At 41.9% G+C, this 20,969-nt stretch overlaps 1 long non-coding RNA gene across 3 annotated transcripts in view; it reads right to left on the minus strand.

The window, feature by feature from the left end:
- The window catches only part of LOC141048140 (uncharacterized), a 116,347-nt gene that overhangs the window by 77,491 nt on the left and 17,887 nt on the right, over positions 1-20,969 (minus strand). For 2 of the 3 annotated variants that reach the window (XR_012219970.1, XR_012219972.1), the window contains exon 2: positions 5,547-5,668. This is a non-coding gene — a long non-coding RNA (uncharacterized lncRNA). Of the gene's footprint in view, positions 1-5,546; positions 5,669-7,081; positions 7,180-20,969 lie in introns of those variants that run through there. The other variant, XR_012219971.1, reaches the window with a different exon arrangement.

Here is a 20,969-nt window from a genome sequence, read left to right on the forward strand (position 1 = left end):
GAGCTCGCGGAGACTCTTCACTTATCCCAGAAGGCACTGGGAATATGCAAATGATCTCCTCAAGACTCTTCCCCTGGTTTCTCCGATTTCCTCTTTTCAGCTGCAACGGCCAAAACCCAGTGATCGTTGAGCTCGCGGAGACTCTTCACTTATCCCAGAAGGCACTGGGAATATGCAAATGATCTCCTCAAGACTCTTCCCCTGGTTTCTCCGATTTCCTCTTTTCAGCTGCAACGGCCAAAACCCAGTGATCGTTGAGCTCGCGGAGACTCTTCACTTATCCCAGAAGGCACTGGGAATATGCAAATGATCTCCTCAAGACTCTTCCCCTGGTTTCTCCGATTTCCTCTTTTCAGCTGCAACGGCCAAAACCCAGTGATCGTTGAGCTCGCGGAGACTCTTCACTTATCCCAGAAGGCACTGGGAATATGCAAATGATCTCCTCAAGACTCTTCCCCTGGTTTCTCCGATTTCCTCTTTTCAGCTGCAACGGCCAAAACCCAGTGATCGTTGAGCTCGCGGAGACTCTTCACTTATCCCAGAAGGCACTGGGAATATGCAAATGATCTCCTCAAGACTCTTCCCCTGGTTTCTCCGATTTCCTCTTTTCAGCTGCAACGGCCAAAACCCAGTGATCGTTGAGCTCGCGGAGACTCTTCACTTATCCCAGAAGGCACTGGGAATATGCAAATGATCTCCTCAAGACTCTTCCCCTGGTTTCTCCGATTTCCTCTTTTCAGCTGCAACGGCCAAAACCCAGTGATCGTTGAGCTCGCGGAGACTCTTCACTTATCCCAGAAGGCACTGGGAATATGCAAATGATCTCCTCAAGACTCTTCCCCTGGTTTCTCCGATTTCCTCTTTTCAGCTGCAACGGCCAAAACCCAGTGATCGTTGAGCTCGCGGAGACTCTTCACTTATCCCAGAAGGCACTGGGAATATGCAAATGATCTCCTCAAGACTCTTCCCCTGGTTTCTCCGATTTCCTCTTTTCAGCTGCAACGGCCAAAACCCAGTGATCGTTGAGCTCGCGGAGACTCTTCACTTATCCCAGAAGGCACTGGGAATATGCAAATGATCTCCTCAAGACTCTTCCCCTGGTTTCTCCGATTTCCTCTTTTCAGCTGCAACGGCCAAAACCCAGTGATCGTTGAGCTCGCGGAGACTCTTCACTTATCCCAGAAGGCACTGGGAATATGCAAATGATCTCCTCAAGACTCTTCCCCTGGTTTCTCCGATTTCCTCTTTTCAGCTGCAACGGCCAAAACCCAGTGATCGTTGAGCTCGCGGAGACTCTTCACTTATCCCAGAAGGCACTGGGAATATGCAAATGATCTCCTCAAGACTCTTCCCCTGGTTTCTCCGATTTCCTCTTTTCAGCTGCAACGGCCAAAACCCAGTGATCGTTGAGCTCGCGGAGACTCTTCACTTATCCCAGAAGGCACTGGGAATATGCAAATGATCTCCTCAAGACTCTTCCCCTGGTTTCTCCGATTTCCTCTTTTCAGCTGCAACGGCCAAAACCCAGTGATCGTTGAGCTCGCGGAGACTCTTCACTTATCCCAGAAGGCACTGGGAATATGCAAATGATCTCCTCAAGACTCTTCCCCTGGTTTCTCCGATTTCCTCTTTTCAGCTGCAACGGCCAAAACCCAGTGATCGTTGAGCTCGCGGAGACTCTTCACTTATCCCAGAAGGCACTGGGAATATGCAAATGATCTCCTCAAGACTCTTCCCCTGGTTTCTCCGATTTCCTCTTTTCAGCTGCAACGGCCAAAACCCAGTGATCGTTGAGCTCGCGGAGACTCTTCACTTATCCCAGAAGGCACTGGGAATATGCAAATGATCTCCTCAAGACTCTTCCCCTGGTTTCTCCGATTTCCTCTTTTCAGCTGCAACGGCCAAAACCCAGTGATCGTTGAGCTCGCGGAGACTCTTCACTTATCCCAGAAGGCACTGGGAATATGCAAATGATCTCCTCAAGACTCTTCCCCTGGTTTCTCCGATTTCCTCTTTTCAGCTGCAACGGCCAAAACCCAGTGATCGTTGAGCTCGCGGAGACTCTTCACTTATCCCAGAAGGCACTGGGAATATGCAAATGATCTCCTCAAGACTCTTCCCCTGGTTTCTCCGATTTCCTCTTTTCAGCTGCAACGGCCAAAACCCAGTGATCGTTGAGCTCGCGGAGACTCTTCACTTATCCCAGAAGGCACTGGGAATATGCAAATGATCTCCTCAAGACTCTTCCCCTGGTTTCTCCGATTTCCTCTTTTCAGCTGCAACGGCCAAAACCCAGTGATCGTTGAGCTCGCGGAGACTCTTCACTTATCCCAGAAGGCACTGGGAATATGCAAATGATCTCCTCAAGACTCTTCCCCTGGTGTATGTCTGCTTAGACATACAGTTATATGGAGGCAAAGGATGTGATTTGGCACATTTGTCATTCAGGGGTCTGTAGGATGAAAATTCCCGTAGAAGTTATTGACAGCTACATTTAGATATAACTGAAATATAAATGAGTGAATCAATCCTCAAAAAATCAAGTTCATTACAAATCCTTTAAATTTTCTGATTCTAATACAAATTGCTCTTGTGTGGTTGCCATTTTGCTGGATTCTTTTGGAGGCTTGAATGGGTTTAAAATATTAAAATACATTATTCTCACCTTTCTGAAGCCATCACCTGTCCTACATCCCCTCCATCACAGGTCCTTGGCTTTCGACGCTGGTCTTCAATTGTTCCAGTACTTCTACTTTGACATTGATGCCAGTGAATGGCCACAAGCTGTCATGTAGGGGCTGGTGCACATCGTGAACTGGGTCTACTCCCAAACAACTTGCAGAAAAGCAAGTGATTGTGAGGGTGAGCAATGAGTAGAACAGGCTACCACAAAAGGTGGCGAGTTCTCCTTTAATGGAGTCTTGGAGTCTTCAAACATAGGTTAGACAGACATCTTTCTGAGATGGTCTAGTGAATCCTGCTCTACACTGAGCAGGAGGTTGAACACGATGACCCTTGAGGTCCCTTCCAACTCTAACAATCTATGATTTGATTGGGTGGAGTGGAGACGCAATATATGATCTTTGATGGCCTCCCAATGAACAGCAAGAGGCCATTGACTGGCCTTAGCACCAGTGACTAAGAGCTAGAAGAAACAAAGACTGGCATAGAAGGCTGGGAACCTGTGATGTAAGTCAGGGAAGGACCTACAGTAGGTTAGGTGAGTATAAAATATTTTATTATTTTTTAACCTCTCCATTTCCTCCATTTATTATGCTTTAGTGACTAAAGAGACCTTAGAGATTAAAAAAAAATGTAATTTCATGGCAGTCAGGGCTCTTTTAATTGAGAAAAAAATTAGTTTTATTTGAAACAAATTAAATCTGGTAGAAGATTTGAGTGAATCACCTGGGAAAAAAAGAACATCTGGAGATTCTGATCTTGATTGGCCCATTATATCACATCAGATTAAAAAACTGGCTGGGTGCATGAAAGAATAAGCTAGTTTCTTTAATCCATAAATGGTGCCATTCTTCTCCATGTGCTCTGTGTATTATGTTCAGCTCATCTCCATACACTTGAATGGGGCTAAACTTCAGTACCACACATAGTCTACATACAATTGTGGTACTATTTTCAGAAGAAAGTAGCTATGGTTTTTTCATTTGAAATCCAACCTGTAAAGGTGTATTCCAACCTAAATAAGTTGTTACCTATCTAGTGGATTTGATTTATGTCCCTTCTTCTTCCTTTCTTCTTCTTAGGCAACTCAGTGCATTATTTAAGTCCTCTTGGCCATGGTCTTGTAGTCAGGGAAGAGCTAAAGATACAAATACCCCCTCCAGACTTCTTCAGGAGCACCACAATGATAGTACATACTAATACAATGCTTTTGTAAACTGGTGTAAAGGGTCCCAGCATTGTATCTGTATGTATCATTCTATCATTGTGGTGCTCTTGAAGAAGTCTATACAACTTTGAAAAACATAGAGAATTAAAACTGCATGATTCTTCACTAGCTTGCTTGAATTTTTTTCATTTCTTTTGCTGCAGATCAGCCACCTATCCTTTTCCTTCAGGTTTATAAACAATAGGCACATTAAGTAATGGTTTGGAATGAAGTGGGTGAACATGTCCCTTAATTTAATCTGTTTTACAGGACAGAGGTGGTGGGATTTTTCTTTCTTTATCGATGACAATATAAGTGAACCCTTGTTCACTTTTGTCTCTAAACCCAAAATTGAGAGTTATCTCTAAAACCTTGCATGTTACAGTATATTTAATTAGGCTTTATGTACAATGGAACATAAGACTCACAAAAGGGGCAACAGGTGCATCTGTACACAAGGAGCAGGAACCCAATGTCATTTGTAAAAAGCCAGGAGGGGGTTATCAGCTAGTGCAGAACTCCTACAGGGGATTAACCACATGGTATCTTTACCTCCTGCTGACCCTATAACTGAATCCTTAAATGACCAGTAGGCAAGCTGTTCTCCAGCCATGCTCCCAACCTCAAGTGTTTTCTTGTGTTTGGCATGAATCTATACTGTGTAAGCGTCCTTTAAATACTTTATACTGAGGATCATATATGCATTTTTTACATTGACGCTGAAATAATCTGGTGCTGTTATTAAGGCCATATAGATAATTCACATACACATGTGGCTTGACTAAATGGGCATGCTATTAATATTAAGGGTGGAAGATTTCTGGGGCTGTTTATCTCAGATGAAAAAAAGATAAAAGACAAAAAGAAAGTACATTTTTTATGAGTTTTTGGGCATAAGAGACATAAGGGCACAGTCACGATTTTGTGAAATTGTTAGGAGTGGCCATCTGATAAAGAGGTTTTTGAAAAAAAATATTTCCTGGTGTGATTCTAAATCCACTTGGGGATTCTATTAAATAAATCTACTAAATTCATAACTTCTAAATTTGCTAAAGGGGATTTCTATGTATCTAATATTGACGTGGTATCTACAGAACAGATACTCATTATCAAATCAGTGGCGGTCCGCCACCTAATACCCCCACCAATCATCCATCATTAGGTCCGGCAGTATCAATAAAATATGCTGGAGAACCCCTTTAGGGTTGAATTCAAACGAAAAGGTAATGTAACATAGAGATCTTTTGGCTTCTTCTCCATATAGTGATGGTGTATAAGAATCGTGTATTTATAATAATTCTCTTCTAAATCATAAAATTCAAAAAAGTGCGAGCAGTCTGAGGTCGGTGAGATCATGACACCATTCTGTGTAGTATTCTATGTCATGAGGAAACACGATAATCTGATCAGCATGAGGAAATATTTTTTATGATTAGAATTTCTGCCTTACATGGACAAATTATTCATTTTATGGTTTTGTCCTGATTTATTCTTTAAAGAGGTTGTTCAGAGTTAGCGAAACATGGCATCCTTCTGCGAAAAAATCAGCTCCATATCAGTCCATAGGTTATGTTTAATAACCTAGGGATTGACAAAAAGTGCACATAGAGCATTAACCAAGTAACATGCACTTTTATTGTGGGGTTTTTGATCTCACCTTATGAAACCGACCACTATCTTTCCTTCTGCCTTCACTCTTTGTTGCTTCAGGTGCTAAAAAAGCCGTAAATATCATCATGACGTCTTTCGGTGAGGCATCTTCATGATGTCATGTGAGACCTAGAGGAGCCAAAGAGAAAAGAGTAAAAAAGACTGAATATGGAAGTGAAGACTGGAATCGGAGGGATGAAGCTAGCCAGTGGAGGAGCAGGCGGGGAGCTGTGGTGCTAGGAAAGGTGAGGAGCAAGGTGAGCATAATCTACTGTAGCAAACTGAAATTCATCAAATTTGCTCATCTCTACTAGATACAGTAAATCAAAGGGTTAAGACATGCATGCTCATAATAATATCATATTCAAAGGCAGAAATCTCTAAAACTAAGGCATCTCTTTCAGATTATTATTATTATTATTATTTATTGTTATAGCGCCATTTATTCCATGGCGCTTTACATGTGAGGAGGGGTATACATAAAAACAAGTACAATAATCTTAAACAATACAAGTCATAACTGGTACAGGAGGAGAGAGGACCCTGCCCGCGAGGGCTCACAATCTTCAAGGGATGGGTGGTAATACAGTAGGCGAGGGTAGAGCTGGTCGTGCAGCGGTTTGGTCGATCGGTGGTTACTGCAGGTTATAGGCTTGTCGGAAGAGGTGGGTCTTCAGGCTCTTTTTGAAGGTTTCGATGGTAGGTGAGAGTCTGATATGATGTGGTAGAGAGTTCCAGAGTAGGGGTGATGCGCGAGAGAAATCTTGTATGCGATTGTGGGAAGAGGAGATAAGAGGGGAGTAGAGAAGGAGATCTTGTGAGGATACGTGACTGTTGATTACCTAAGGTCATGGGCTTTATTCTGGCCATCACTGTCAGCAGAAACAAGATCACTTGGAATTACTTGGCCCTAATCAAATTCAGCTATAATTGAGCAGAAATAACAACAATGGTCTTTTCTCTCATGGAACACCCTCACTCTTCCCTGGACTGGGCCTCCCAGTAAAGCCAGAGCACACAAATGCACTGCCTGAATCCCAGCTTAAAAGTGACATAATGAATGTCTCTGCTTTATAATTGAATGCGCGGTTTTAAATGCGCTGGGTAAATACAGGTCATTATCCCGCTTGTAGAACAGTTGTTTGGAGAGCGCTATGAAGAGTTGTTCAATTAAGACACTATTTTGAAATAAATTGAGAGTACATTAATGACGGCCCCTGAAACATTCCTAATCATTTACTAAATGCCAGAGAAATTTCTAGATATCTTTAAAAAATGTCAACAAGTGGAATTAATTACCTGTACTAAATATGCTCCAAGCATCTCCAACTTGTCAACATCTTGGGTATGATTTTTTATGCAATCATTAGCGCTAACATTTTTTGGAAGTTAGTGGCTTAATGGATTATTGTAAAGCATTTACTGTCAAAAATAAAAATAACTGAGAAAAAAATAATTTATTGTTTTGTTTTTTTTACTCAAAACAAATAAAGCGTCCATTAAACTGATCATGAGGATTATCATCTTGTTCTTCAAACTCACTGAATTTTCTCTAAGGCCTCGTTGAGACATCTGTTTTTCACAGACAGAACTTGTACTTGTTATAGTCTATGGTGCTGACCGTGTTTCTTTGAGACATGTTTCTGCAAAAAAGTTACAGAGGCTTGTAAGTTATTGTTCCCCAATCATGGATCAAAATCGCCCATAAAGAAACTTTAGATTTTATTTTAAAGTATATTAGAAAATCCCTGATTACTCACTGATGGGGAGACTGACACATTGACCAAATACTGATGAAAATATAATCCAGCACACATAAAGATCAGAATGTTTTTTGACCTACCTGATAAAAATAGACTTCTGAATGAGGCCTAGGGGCGCGTTCAAACATCGTTTTTTTAAGAACGAGTTCTATTTACATTTATCACAGATAGAACATGTGCCCATTGAAGTTTACGTGGCTGTTCACATGTTGCCATCTTTTGGCAGACCAACTAGTCCATCTCAAAATGCAGAGACATTTCTGATTTTTTTTCGGATTAAACTCTCCAATACAAATCTATGGGTTTGTGAAAAAGTCAAACAGCACTCGGAGGTCATCTGTGAAAATGTGTGTGCTGTGCATTTTTAACACTGCAATGGGCAGAAGGAGCTTTGCAATTTTTTTTTCATTCAAGAAAACTACCGATAAAACACAGAAAATAGACATGGACCAAATATTGATGAAAATTGTTCCATATTTTGCATTTGAAAATAAATGACTAATGTCTGAATGAGATCTTGTCATCAGAACCATGCATGGTCACCTAAACCAAGTTTATTTCTTTGAAGAGAGGGTGCAAGATACGTTTGAGAGTGGCTAATCTTTCACCGGAGCAAAAACTTCAGACATTTTGAACTCCAACCAACACAATTCTTTTTGCCACATCTGCTGATGCCAGGCATTTGAAAAACCCTACAGTGGCTCAGTGGTTGTCACTGCAGCTTTGCAGCGTTGGGCTCCTGGGTTCAAATCCCACCAAGGACAACATCTGCAAGGAATTTGTGTTAGGAACAGCGGAACGCACTAAATAAATAATAAAGTGCGTTCGCCACTCGGGGTCCACTGTGCAGTAGGTGTTAAAACCACTGCTAATTAATGGCAGACGCGCTATATGGCAGTATAATGCGCACAGGTTCAACGTCACCCGACGTGCGCAGAGCGGGCTCTGTTAACTCACAGAGGCGCTGTAACATTAACACCGAGCCTGTTAGACTCACAGGTCTCAGCGAAATTGCACGGTATCTGGTCACAGGACACGGGTCCAAGACAGGGGATGGTGTCCGTCTAGACCTACCATGCGTGCGGCGTCGCTACTGCAGAAGCCGGTAAGTGCTGCTGAATGCAGCATGGCGGCAGACACAGCCTCTATGCGATAGTGCCAGGTAATAGGTTTTTAACTACTTTGAGAGACAATTACCTTTCACAACTGGTTCAGGACCCAACAAGAGGGGGGCACTGCTAGACCTAATATTATCCAACAGGCCAGACCGCATATCAAATGTAAGGGTTGAGGGTCACTTGGGTAATAGTGATCACAAATTAATAAGTTTTCATGAATCCTTTAATAAGATGTGTAGTAGAGGGGTTACAAGGACACTAAACTTCAGGAAGGCAAATTTCCAACGGATGAGAGATGATCTTGGTGCAATTAACTGGGACGATATCCTGAGACATAAAAATACACAATGATAATGGGACACGTTTATTAGCATCCTGAATAGGACCTGTGCACAATATATACCATATCGGAATAAACATGCTAGAAATAGGAGGAAACCACTATGGCTAAATAGAGCTGTAAGGGGTGCAATAAGAGATAAAAATAAAGCATTTAGAGAATTAAAGCAAGTAGGTAGTGATGAGGCATTAACTAAATACAGAAGATTAAATAAATTCTGTAAAAAGCAAATCAAGACAGCAAAGATTGAGACAGAGAGACTCATTGCCAGAGAAAGTAAAAATAATCCCAAAATATTCTTTAACTACATAAATAGTAAGAAACTAAAAAATGATAGTGTTGGTCCCCTTAAAAATAGTCTGGGTGAAATGGTGGATGAGGATGAGGAAAAAGCCAATATGCTAAATGACTTTTTTTCATCAGTATTTACACAAGAAAATCCCATGACGGATAACATGATCAGGGATAAAAAATCTCCGTTAAATGTCACCTGCTTAACCCAGCAGGAACTACGGCGGCGTCTAAAAATCACTAAAATTGACAAATCCCCGGGCCCGGATGGGATACACTCCCGAGTACTGCAGGAATTAAACACAGTCATAGATAGACCATTATTTTTAATCTTTAAAGATTCCATAATAACAGGGTCTGTACCACAGGACTGGCGTATAGCAAATGTGGTGCCAATATTCAAAAAGGGGACAAAAACTGAACTTGGAAATTATAGGCCAGTAAGTTTAACCTCAACTGTGGGTAAAATACTGGAGGGTTTTCTAAGAGATACTATACTGGAGTATCTGGAGAAGAATAACCTTATGACCCAATATCAACATGGGTTTACAAGGGACCGTTCCTGTCAGACTAATCTGATAAGCTTTTATGAAGAGGTAAGTTCCGGACTGGACCAAGGGAATGCAGTGGACGTGGTGTACATGGACTTTTCAAAAGCTTTTGATACGGTGCCACACAAAAGGTTGATACATAAAATGAGAACAATGGGGATAGGGGAAAATATTTGTAGGTGGGTTAAGAGCTGGCTCAGGGATAGGAAACAAAGGGTGGTAATTAATGGAGCACACTCGGACTGGGTCACGGTTAGCAGTGGGGTACCACAGGGGTCAGTTTTGGGCCCGCTTCTTTTTAACATATTTATTAATGACCTTGTAGGGGGCATAGAGAGTAGAATTTCAATATTTGCAGAGGACACTAAACTCTGCAGGGTAATCAGTACAGAGGAGGACAATTTTATATTACAGGAGGATTTATGTAAACTAGAAGCTTGGGCTGATAAATGGCAAATGAGCTTTAATGGGGATAAATGTAAGGTCATGCACTTGGGTAGAACGAAAAAGATGTATAATTATGTGCTTAATTGTAAAACACTGGGCAAAACAGTCACTGAAAAAGACCTGGGTGTATGGGTGGACGACAAACTCACATTTAGCGGCCAGTGTCAGGCAGCTGCTGCAATGGCAAATAAAATAATGGGATGCATTAAAAGAGGCATAGATGCTCATGAGGAGAACATAATTTTACCTCTATATAAGTCACTAGTGCGACCACACTTAGAATACTGTGTACAGTTCTGGTCTCCGGTGTATAAGAAAGACATAGCTGAACTGGAGCGGGTGCAGAGAAGAGCGACCAAGGTTATTAGGGAACTACGGGGTCTGCAATACCAAGACAGGTTATTACACTTGGGGTTATTTAGTTTGGAGAATCGAAAGCTTAGGGGTGATCTTATTACAATGTATAAATATATGCGGGGACAATACCAAGACCTTTCTAATGATCATTTTACTCTTAGACCTGTGACGGGGACAAGGGGGCATCCTCTACGTCTGGAGGAAAGAAGGTTTAACCCCTTCACCCCCAAGGGTGGTTTGCACGTTCATGACCGGGCCAATTTTTACAATTCTGACCACTGTACCTTTATGAGGTCATAACTCTCGAACGCTTCCATGGATCCCGGTGATTCTGACATTGTTTTCTCGTGACATATTGTACTTCATGTTAGTGGTAAAATTTCATTCAAATAACTTGCGTTTATTTGTGAGAAAAACGGAAATTTGGCGAAAATTTTGAAAATTTCGCAATTTTCCAACTTTGAATTTTTATGCCCTTAAATCACAGAGATAAGGCACACAAAAAACTTGATAACTAACATTTCCCACATGTTTACTTTACATCAGCACAATTTTGGAACCAAAATTTTTTTTTGTTAGGAAGTTATAAGGGTTAAAAGTTGACCAGCGATTTCTCATTTTTACAACACCATTTTATTTTTAGGACCACATCACATTTGAAGCCACTTTGAGGGGTCTATATGATAGAAAATACACAAAAGTGACACCATTCTAAAAACTGCACCCCTTAAGGTGCTCAAAACCACATTCAAGAAGTTTATTAACCCTTTAGGTGCGTCACAGGAATTTTTTTGAATATTTAAAAAAAAATGAACATCTAACTTTTTTTCATAAAAAAAATACTTCAGGTTCAATTTTTTTTATTTTACCAAGGGTAACAGGAGAAATTGAACTGCAAAAGTTATTGTGCAATTTGTCCTGAGTACGCAGATACCTGATATGTGGGGGGGAACGACTGTTTCGGCGCATGGCAGAGCTCAGAATGGAAGGAGCGCCGTTTGACTTTTTCAATGCAAAATTGGCTGGAATTCAGATTGGACGCCATGTCACGTTTGGAGAGTCCCTGATGTACCTAAACAGTGGAAACCCCCTACAAGTGACCCCATTTTGGAAACTAGACCCCCCAAGGAACTTATCTAGATATGTGGTGAGAACTTTGAACCCACAAGGGCTTTACAGAAGTTTATAACGTACAGCGGTACAATTAAAAAATCATATTTTTTCCACAAAAATGATCTTTTCACCCCAATTTTTATTTTCCCAAGGGTAACAGGACCCTAAAAGTTATTGTGCAATTTGTCCTGAGTACGCTGATACCCCACATGTGGGGGTAAACCACTATTTGGGCGCATGGCAGAGCTCGGAAGGGAAGCAGCGCCATTTGACGTTTTTGGCTGGAATTGAGATCGGACACCATGTCGCGTTTGGAAAACCCCTGATGTACCAAAACAGTGGAAACCCCCCACAAATGACACCATTTTGGAAACTAGACCCCCTAAGGAACTTATCTAGATGTGTGGTGAGAACTTTGAACCCCCATGGGCTTCACAGAAGTTTATAACATAAAGCCATACAATTAAAAAATCATATTTTTTAAACAAAAATGATCTTTTCACCCTCAATTCTTATTTTTCCAAGGGTAACAGGACCCTAAAAGTTATTGTGCAATTTGTCCTGAGTACGCTGATACCCCACATGTGGGGGTAAACCACTATTTGGGCGCATGGCAGAGCTCGGAAGGGAAGCAGCGCCATTTGACGTTTTTGGCTGGAATTGAGATCGGACACCATGTCGCGTTTGGAAAACCCCTGATGTACCAAAACAGTGGAAACCCCCCACAAATGACACCATTTTGGAAACTAGACACCCTAAGGAACTTATCTAGATGTGTGGTGAGAACTTTGAACCCCCATGGGCTTCACAGAAGTTTATAACATAAAGCCATACAATTAAAAAATCATATTTTTTCCACAAAAATGATCTTTTCACCCTCAATTCTTATTTTTCCAAGGGTAACAGGACCCTAAAAGTTATTGTGCAATTTGTCCTGAGTAGGCTGATACCCCACATGTGGGGGTAAACCACTATTTGGGGGCATGGCAGAGCTCGGAAGGGAAGCAGCGCCATTTGACGTTTTTGGCTGGAATTGAGATCGGACACCATGTCGCGTTTGGAAAACTCCTGATGTACCAAAACAGTGGAACCCCCCACAAATGACACCATTTTGGAAACTAGACCCCCTAAGGAACTTATCTAGATGTGTGGTGAGCACTTTGATCCCCCCAGTGCTTCACAGAAGTTTACAACGCCCGGGCGTGAAAATAAAAAATTCGTATTTTTTCCACAAACATGATCTTTTAGTCACCATTTTTTTATTTTCCCAAGGGTACCAGGAGAAATTGGACCCCAAAAGTTGTTGTCCAATTTGTCCTGAGTATGCTGATACCCCATATGTGGGAGAAAACTACTGTATGGGCACACGTCGGGGCTCGGAAGGGAAGTAGTGACGTTTTGGAATGCAGACTTTGATGGAATGGTCTGCGGGTGTGATATTGCCTTTGGAGAGCCCCTAATGTACCTAAACAGTGGAAACCCCCCACAAATGACACCATTTTGTAAACTAGACCCCCCAAGGAACTTATCTAGATGTGTGGTGAGCACTTTGACCCCCCCAGTGCTTCACAGAAGTTTACAACGCCCGGGCGTGAAAATAAAAAATTCGTATTTTTTCCACAAACATGATCTTTTAGTCACCATTTTTTTATTTTCCCAAGGGTACCAGGAGAAATTGGACCCCAAAAGTTGTTTTCCAATTTGTCCTGAGTACGCTGCTACCCCATATGTGGGAGAAAACTACTGTATGGGCACACGTCAGGGCTCGGAAGGGAAGTAGTGACGTTTTGGAATGCAGACTTTGATGGAATGGTCTGCGGGTGTCATGTTGCCTTTGGAGAGCCCCTAATGTACCTAAACAGTGGAAACCCCCCACAAATGACACCATTTTGTAAACTAGACCCCCCAAGGAACTTATCTAGATGTGTGGTGAGCACTTTGACCCCCCCAGTGCTTCACAGAAGTTTACAACGCCCGGGCGTGAAAATAAAAAATTCGTATTTTTTCCACAAACATGATCTTTTAGTCACCATTTTTTTTATTTTCCCAAGGGTACCAGGAGAAATTGGACCCCAAAAGTTGTTGTCCAATTTGTCCTGAGTACGCTGACACCCCATATGTGGGAGAAAACTACTGTATGGACACACGTCGGGGCTCGGAAGGGAAGCAGTGACGTTTTGGAACGCAGACTTTGATGGAATGGTCTGCGGGTGTCATGTGCGTTTGGAGAGCCCCTGATGTACCTAAACTATTGAAACTCCCCACAAGTGACCCCATTTTGGACACTAGACCCCCCACGGAACTTATCTAGATGTGTGGTGAGCACTTTGAACCCCCAAGTGCTTCACAGAAGTTTATAACACTCGGACGTGAAAATAAAAAAATCATTTTTTTTCCACAAAAATGATATTTTTGCCCCCAATTTTTTATTTTCCTAAGGGTAACAGGAGAAATTGGACCCCAAAAATTGTTTTGCAATTTGTCCTGAGTAGGCTGATACCCTACATGAGGGGGTAAAACACTGTTTGGGCGCATAGCAGAGCTTGGAAGGGAAGGAGCACCATTTGACTTTTTCAACTCAGAATTGGCTGGAATTGAGATCAGACGCCATGTTGCATTTGGAGAGCCCCTGATGTGCCCAAACAGTGGAAACCCCCAATTCTAACTCCAACCCGAACCCCAACACGCCCCTAACCCTAGCCCTAACCCTAGCCCTAACCCTAGCCCTAACCCTAGCCCTAGCCCTAGCCCTAACCCTAACCCTAGCCCTAACCCTAACCCTAGCCCTAACCCTAACCTAACCCTACCCCAACACACCCCTAGCCCTAACCCTAGCCCTAACCCTAATGGAAAAATGGAAATAAATACATTTTTTTTATTTTATTATTTTTCCCTAACTAAGGGGGTGATAATGGGGGGTTTGATTTACTATTTATGGCGGTTTTTATGTTTGGCGGCTGTCGCACGCTAAAAGACGCTTTTTATTGTAAAAATAGTTTTTGCATCACCACATATTGTGAGCTATAATTTTTCCGTATTTTGACCCACCGAGTCATGTGAGGTCTTATTTTTTGCGGGACGAGTTGACGTTTTTATTGGTACCATTTTCGGGCACGTGAAATTTTTTGATCGCTTTTTATTCCGATTTTTGGGACGCAGAATGAACAAAAACCAGCGTTTCATGAATTTCTTTTGGGGGGGTGCGTTTACACCGTTCCGCGTGCGGTAAAATTGATAAAGCGCTTTTATTCTTCGGGTCAGTACGGTTACAGCGATACCTCATTTAGGTCGTTTTTTTATGTTTTTGTCGGTTTTATGCAATGAAAACTATTTTATATAAAAAATAATTATTTTTGCATCGCTTTATTCTGCGAGTTATAACTTTTTTATTTTTTTGCTGATGATGCTGTGTGGCGGCTTGTTTTTTGCGGGACAAGATGACGTTTTCAGCGGTACCATGGATATTTATATGCGTCTTTTTGATCTCGCGTTATTGCACTTTTTGTTTGGCGGTATGATAATAAATCATTATTTTTTGCTTCGTTTTTTATTTTTATTTTTTAAGGGGTTCGCTAAAGGGGTTAACTAATGGGACAGTTTTATAGGGCAGGTCGTTACGGACGCGGCGATACCTAATATGTGTACATTTATTGTTTTTTTTTTTTATTATTTTAAAAAAATGAATTTATTGGGGAATATTTTTTTTTTTTTTTTACTAATTTATTTGGCGATTTTTTTTAATTTATTTTTACACTTTTTTTTTAATTTTTTTTTACTTTATTACATAGTCCCAGGTGGGACATCACTGTCCTGTGACAGATCGCTGATCTGTCACATCACAGATCACTGTGACAGATCAGCAATCTGTCACAGGCAGTGCACAAGGCTTCCTCATGCCTGCGCTTTGCAGGCACTGAGGAAGCCAGCTTCCCCAGGCCCCCGAAGGCCCCCGTCGCCATCTTGGATTCGGGGGCCTGGAGGATAGGAGTCCCCCGCAGCAGCGCTGCACATTGCGCTGCCGTGGGGGGCTCAGGGAAGCACGGAGGGAGCCCCCTCCCTGCCGATGCTTCCCTTTAACTCCCGGTACACCGCGATCGCGTTTGATCGCGGTGTGCAAGGGGTTAATGTGTCGGGGGCGGTCCGTGAGCGCCCCTGACACATTGTGCCGGGTGTCAGCTGTGATAATCAGCTGACACCCGGCCGCGATCAGCGGCGCTCACCACGTGGGCGCCGCTGATCGCGGTAGACGTACTATCCCGTCCCCGGTCATACGGGCCCGGGTACCGTGGACGGGATAGTACGTCTCATGTCAGGAAGGGGTTAAGCATACTCACAGACGCGGATTCTTTACTGTAAGAGCAGTGAGACTATGGAATATGGAACTCTCTGCCATATGATGTTGTAATGAGTGATTCCCTACTAAAATTTAAGAAGGGACTGGATGCCTTTCTTGAAAAGTATAATATTGCAGGGTATATACACTAGTTTCCTTAATATTGCGTTGATCCAGGGAGCTAGTCTGATTGCCGTATGTTGAGTCGGGAAGGAATTTTTTTCCCCAATATGAAGCTTACTGTTTGCCACATGGGGTTTTTTTGCCTTCCTCTGGATCAACATGTTAGGGCAAGTTAGGATAGGATATGGGTTGAACTAGATGGACTTAGTCTTCCTTCAACCTTAATAACTATGTTACTATGTTACTATGTTACTGACTGGTGCTGACTCTTTCTATAGTTCCCTAGTTCTTAGATTGCCAGTGGATTCCACCTATATTCCCATGACATTTATCTAGTGTATATGTGCAATAAAAAGCCTAGAACTTTTTTGAAAATTGAGGTCCTTGAAACAAATTAGCATGTTTTCTTTCATAGAGCAACAGGGATCTGCTAACCGTAGGCAAAATTATAGTTGGTTTTAAAAAAAAGTCACCTTACTTTAGGTGTACTAGACATAACTGATCTCTAGTGGCAAGAAAGATCATTTGGGTTTATCCAAGAAGTTTACTATTTCCTTCTTTGTTGACTAAAGATATTATAACAGCTGGTAAAATAAGAAGGCTCCATACTAGGAGAACCCAAAACAAAGAAAAATGTACTCAATTATACTCAAAAATGCATATGTAGTCTGCCATTGACATTCATTGTAAAACATTGTATACTGTAGGGAATGCTCATTTGCATTATTGATTCTAGAGTAGCCTTCATTAGTCTATAGAGAAATGCAGATGCTACCAAGAAAACATGGCAACATATTTCGTAATTTCGCTAGCCAAAACCTATGATTAGCCTCTGAATGAACTCTATAGGTAGATGCATATGTCGTTTTTTTCTTAACATTGGCTGTTTATTTTTTATTACATAATTTTTATCTATTCTGGTTTACCAATATAGGTCATCGAAATAGGCAAGAACATTTTAGTAACCTAGTCATAATGAGTGTCCTTAAACCAGTGAGGGGCTTTCAGTGAGTCAGTTATACCATCACTTCCAATGTTTTGAATATTGCATGATAGTTTTCTTCAATGCTGAGTATACAATTGTGATCATCTGCAGATAAAGCAATGGCTTTTACATGACAGCAGGCCTAAAAAAGAAAGAAAAACAAAAAGAGCATTCTTTCTTAAACAGTCAAACACAGATGGATAACTGGCAGATGAAATTACATTTCTTGATCATTAATGTAAAAATATACCGACAAAGGAAAAGTGACACTGGCAAGCATTGGGAGCTATGCCTGTAGTTACAAATTTAGCCAAGGTACATTGCAATAGTTTTGGCCATGAGAATATAATGTTGGTCATTTATTATCTACTTACACATCTGCTGTCTGGACTTGTAAAAGTCTGTTATCATAGTTACACTAAGGTTATTAAAATTGGTCAGAAAAGCTCATACTGGTATCAACAGTAATAAAGGTGGCCAACTTGCTGATTTTGGCAGGATCGGCTGAAGAGTATCTTAGTAGTATCTTAGCAGTATCCAAGAGAGACGTCAGCACTGCTGTCACTCACACTTGATACATTTCAGGCATGGTGATTAGAGATGAGCAAACTTGTTCGGAAAACTTTAGCCAATCTCAATGTCGGCACGAACATTGCTTATTGGGATTCGTGATTGGATTCCTGAGCATTTTCCGCAAAGTTTGGTAAATGATCGAGGTTCCACTAAAGCTGTGATCTAACAGGCGGTTCTGATAGGTGGTAACGTTACCGCTGGTAAGATCGTTACCGGCAGTCAGAGGGATGCAAGGGCACACTGTCAGATATCAGCATGACCCCATAACTGTGACTTGTGGTAAAAAGCTTACTGCAGGTCAGTAGACATTGACTGATGAGTGGCTACTGCAGTAAACCATTGACGCCTGTCATTGAGCCACAGTTCCCACACTGTCAAATGACAGGGTGAGCCAGCAGCTGTGATCGGTGGTAAAAAGTTTACCTCTGGTCACTGGCATCAGCTTATGGGACTACTACTCCCATCAGCCAATGCCTGCTGCCGCTAATAACACCGAGAGCTGGTTTGCCTGATGGGAGTATTCATCAGCCGATGCCTGCACTCTAAATAAAAAAAAACAACATGTGTTCCCCTGTATTTTTAATAACCAGTCAGGCAACCCTCAGCTGTCAGTGTTATCAAGACTGGTTATCAAGAATAGAGGGATCCCCAAGCTGTTTTTTTAAATAATTTACATAATTTTAAAAAATGTCCTGGGGTCCCCCCAATTTTTCACAACCAGCCAAGCTAACGCAGACAGCTGGGGTTGGTATTCTCAAGCTGGTAAGGGGTCATGGATATTGCCCCCTCTGCCTAAAAATAGCAGCCCGCAGCTGACCAGAAAAGGAGCATCTTTTAGATGTGCTAATTTTGGCGCTTTTATAATAATAATCTTTATACAGCACTAACCTTTTCCACAGTGCTTTACAGTTTGCACACATTATCATTGGTGTCCCCAATGGGGCTCACAATCTAGAATCCCTATCAGTATGTCTTTGGAATGTGGGAGGAAACCCACGCAAACATGGGGAGAACATACAAACTCCTTGCAGATGATGTCCTTGGTGGGATAGCGTTGCAAAGCTGCAGTGGTAACCACTGAACCACCGAGTCACCCAACCTGACTCTTCCCACTTGTCCTGTGGTGGTGGCAAGTGGGTTCATATTTGTTGGGTTGATGTCACCTTTGTATTGTCCAGTGACATCAAAACATGGCTTAGTAATAGAGAGGCGTCTGTAAGATGCCTCTCCATTACTAATCCTATAGTTATATTGTAAATAAACACACAGCAAGAATAAAGTTCTTTATTTAAAATTAAAAAAACACACTTTTACTTTTTTAGTCAAAAATAACAAACACAGTTATACTCACCTAACACACAAATCCACTGAAGCCAATGTCTCCTACAAAAAAACAGAAATAAAAAAACAACCATATCCCTCACCTGTCTGTCGTTCTATCCCATGCCATAATCCATGTCTGGGGATAAACAGTTTTTAACGTGGACAGTGCCAAGATGCAATCTTCCAGGCTGAGAACCACTGGGGAATGAGCTGCTGCAAGAGCAGCCTCACTGACTAGCGATGATGTCATCGAGGTGACCACCGGTCACTGAGGCTGCTTTCCCAGACCGGACTTTGAACTGTGTGGAACTCGGTAAGATCACCACTAGTACAGTGAGAAAAAGTCTTGTGCAGTTGTGAGTTCACCATAATTCACCAGGCTTGATGTCACCGAACAATGCAAAGGTGACATCAACCCCACCACTTGCCATCAGGACAAGTGGGAAGAGCCACCTCTAAGTAGTAGTAGTTCCATCAGCCAATGCCAGAGACCGGAGGTAAACTTTTTACCTCTTATCACAGCTGCTGGCTCACGCTGTCATTTGACAGCATAGGTACTGCGGCTCTCTGACCGATGGTAATAATTTTACCACCGATCAGAGGCCGTGTTTGTCGCCCTGTCATGCACATGACAGAAAGGCAAACACTGGATGCTCTGGCTCCCATTCAAGTGAATGGGGTCCAGGTTCGAAGTCAGGTTCTGTTCTGGTACCCGAACAGAACCTCTTTTAGCTATTTGCCAAAACCCGAACATCCAGGGCTTCACTCATCTATAATGGTGAAGCTCATCTTAGAAAAAAGCACCATAACAAATCTTTTGTTAAAAGATAAGTAAAAGTGGCACTCACCACTGATGTTCCATCAATTATTTATTATTCCTACATGTACAGGGATATGAAGTAGAGGCACAATTGCTGAGGAGTGATTAGGACAGAAGCGCACACTAGGGCAATGTCGCATGAAAAATGAGAGAGGGTGAGAGTGATAGCAGTGATCACCTGAGATGGTTGTATATGGACACAACACCTATAAGAGTCATAGAAATCTCGTCCGCAGCCCCATGGCTGAAGGAAAAATTCTTTCAGATAGTAATTCATTTTAGTGGAGAGATCTGGGCTGCGCTTGCAGAAATGAAAAGCTCTCAATGAAGGTTTTTATTACATTAGCACGTTTCGGTACCAGACTGATGCCTTTTTCAAGGTAAAAGAAATGATTTTTTGGCACCAGTCTAGTGCCAAACTTATTGGTGTAACAAAAACCTTCATTTTATACCATCAATGGTTCTTCAATTCCAGAAGCGCACTCATGTATCATGATCTCTCTACCAAAGTAAAGTAGACACACAAAGCATTGAGTCCAATGTCTCTACTTCTTATCCCTGTACCATGTTGGAATAATAAATAATTGATGAGATGTCAAAAGTGAGTGCCACTTTTACTTACAGCGGGGAAAAAAGTATTTAGTCAGCCACCAATTGTGCAAGTTCTCCCACTTAAAAAGATGAGAAAGGCCTGTAATTGACATCATAGGTAGACTACAACTATGATAAACCAAATCCAGAAAATCACCTTGTCTGATTTGGTAACATTTTTTTTGCAAATTATGGTGGAAAATAAGTATTTGGTCATTAACAAAAGTTCATCTCAATTTTTTTTTATATATCCTTTGATGGCAATGAGAGAGGTCAAAACATTTTCTGTAAGTCTTCACAAGGTTGGCACACACTGTTGGTGGTATGTTGGTCCATTCCTCCATACAGATCCCCTCTACAGCAGTGATGTTTTGGGCCTGTTGCTGGGCAACACAGGCTTTCAAATTCCTCTAAAGGTTTTCCATGGGGTTGAGATCTGGAGACTGGCTAGGCCACTCAAGGACCTTCATATGCTTTTTACGAAGCCACTACTTCTTTGCCCTGGTGGTGTGCATGGGATCGTTATCATGCTGATAGACCCATCCACATTTCATCTTCAATGCCCTTGCTGATGGAAGGAGGTTTGCACTCAAAATCTCACGATAACCTGGCCCCATTCATTCTTTTATGTACACGGATCAGTCATCCTGGTCCCTTTGCAGAGAAACAACCCCAAAGCATGATGTTGCCACCCCTATGCTT

Source organism: Dendrobates tinctorius, unplaced genomic scaffold, assembly GCF_039654945.1.
Source record: "Dendrobates tinctorius isolate UK_male_01 unplaced genomic scaffold, ASM3965494v1 ptg000133l, whole genome shotgun sequence".
Classification (NCBI taxonomy): Eukaryota; Metazoa; Chordata; class Amphibia; order Anura; family Dendrobatidae; genus Dendrobates; species Dendrobates tinctorius.